Below are 2,352 nucleotides of genomic sequence, written 5' to 3'. Positions count from 1 at the left end.
GCTGTTGGTTGATATGCCTTTTTCCCACGCAGTCGTAATTGTTCAGAATTTTTGATGTACCAGAATTATACGAAATATACAGATTGCTACAAACTGGTCTGTTTTTGACATATTCTGTTTTTGTTGAGTTGGTTGCTTGTTTGATGAAACTATGGATAGGATCGGGGGGTACTAGCAATGGAAAAGTGAGAATAAAGTAGACCAATACTAATATAAATAGAAATCAAGATTGCTACAGTACCTAAAGAGGTGGTAGTTTGTTTTCTTGTGCTAATGTTATCACGAGTTTTTGTTTAAGTTTTGTGTTGTGAAGTTTTCAAGTTTTGGGTGATGTTCTCATGGAAAAAGAGATAAGGAGTGGAAAGAGCTCAAGCTTGGGGATTCCCAAGGGATCCCAAGCCAAATTCAAGGACACCAAAAATCCTAAGCTTGAGGATGCCCCGGGAAGGCATCCCCTCTTTCGTCTTCAATCCATCAGTAATGTTACTTGGAGCTATATTTTTATTCACCACATGATATGTGTTTTGCTTGGAGCGTCTTGTATCTTAGGAGACTTTTCTTTTTGTTGTGTCACAATCATCCTTGCTGCACACCTTTAGAGAGATACATGCACTCATCGTGATTTTGCTAGAATGCTCATAGTGCTTCACTTATATCTTTTGAGCTACATAGTTTTGCTCTATGTGCTTCACTTAGATCTTTTAAAGCACGACGGTGCGTGACTTGGTAGTTGGCTAATGCTATGAAAGTAGTACCAAAGGTGATAGGTACCCAAAGAGGATATAAAAACCTCCATCTTCATGCGCATTGAGTAGAAAGAGAAGTTTTGATTCCTCGCAATTAGTTTTGAGACGTGGATTTGGTAGTACTAAGAGTTATGTTAGTAGGGTGTTGTGAATCTAGAAATACTTGTGTTGAAGTTAGTGATTCCCATAGCATGCACGTATGGTGAACCGCTATGTTAGAAAGTCGGAGCATAATTGATCTATTGATTGTCATCCTTTGTGTTGAGGTAGGGATCGCGCGATGGTTAACACCTACCAACCCTTCCCTAGGAGTATGCGTTTAGCACTTTGTTTCGATTACTAATAAAAACTTCCGCAGCAAGTATGTGAGTTCTTCATGACTAATGTGAGTCCATGGTATAGATGCACTTTCACCTTCCACCATTTCTAGCCTCTCTAGTACCGCGCAATTTTTGTCGGTGCACAAACCCACCATATGCCTTCCTCAAAACAGCCACCATACCTACCTACTATGGCATTTTCATAGCCATTCCGAGATATATTGCCATGCAACTCCCACCGTTCCATCTCATGACTTGTGCCGTCATGCTCATATTGCCATTGCATGATCGTAAGATAGCTAGCGAGATGTCTCAACGTCATACGCCAAGCTAGATCGTTGCACATCCTGGTACACTACCGGAGGCATTCCCAATAGAGTCATTTCTAAGCTTTGAGCTGTGAGTAAATAAAAGTGGGATGATCATCATTATTAGAGCATTGTCCCATGTGAGGTAATAAAAAAAAGAAGAGGCCAAAGATCCCAAATAAAAAAAAGAGAAGAGAAAAAAGGAGGCCTAAGAGCCCAAATAAAAAAAGAGAGAAAAAGAGAGAAGGGACAATGCTACTATCTTTTTCCACACTTGTGCTTCATAATAGCACCATGTTCTTCATGATTGAGAGCCTCTCATTTCATCACCACCATATGCTAGTGCGAATCTTCATAATATAACTTGGCTTGTATATTCCAGTGATGGGCTTCCTCAAGATTGCCCTAGGTCTTCATGAGCAAGCAAGTTGGATGCACACCCACTAGTTCTCCTTTTGAGCTTTCACATACTTATAGCTCTAGTGCATCCTTTGTATGGCAATCCCTACTCATTCACATTGATATCTTTTAATGGGCATCTCCATAGCCTTTTGATATGCCGAGTCAATATGACCATCTCCTCCTTTTTGTCTCACAACCACCACCACATTCTATTCCACCTTTAGTGCTATATCCATGGCTCACGCTCATGTATTGCGTGATAGTTATAAAAAGTTTGAGAAATAAGAGTGCGAAAACAATTACTTCGCCAATACCGGGGTTGTGCATGATTTACATTAGTTGTGTGAGGATGATGGAGCATAGCCAGACTATATGATTTCGTAGGGATAACTTTCTTTGGCCTTGTTATTTTGAAAGTTCAGGATTACCTTGCTAGTTTGCTTGAAGTATTACTGTTTTCATGTCAATAGCAAACTATTGTTTTGAATCTTACAGATCTCAACATTCATGTCACGTGAAAGAACTTGCAAAGGACAACTATGCTAGGTGATGACCCACAAGTATAGCGGATCAATC

Source organism: Hordeum vulgare, chromosome 1H (genome assembly GCF_904849725.1).
Source record: "Hordeum vulgare subsp. vulgare chromosome 1H, MorexV3_pseudomolecules_assembly, whole genome shotgun sequence".
NCBI classification, from domain to species: Eukaryota; Viridiplantae; Streptophyta; class Magnoliopsida; order Poales; family Poaceae; genus Hordeum; species Hordeum vulgare.
The sequence above is the reverse complement of the archived record's forward strand: the minus strand, read 5'-3'. Positions refer to the sequence as shown.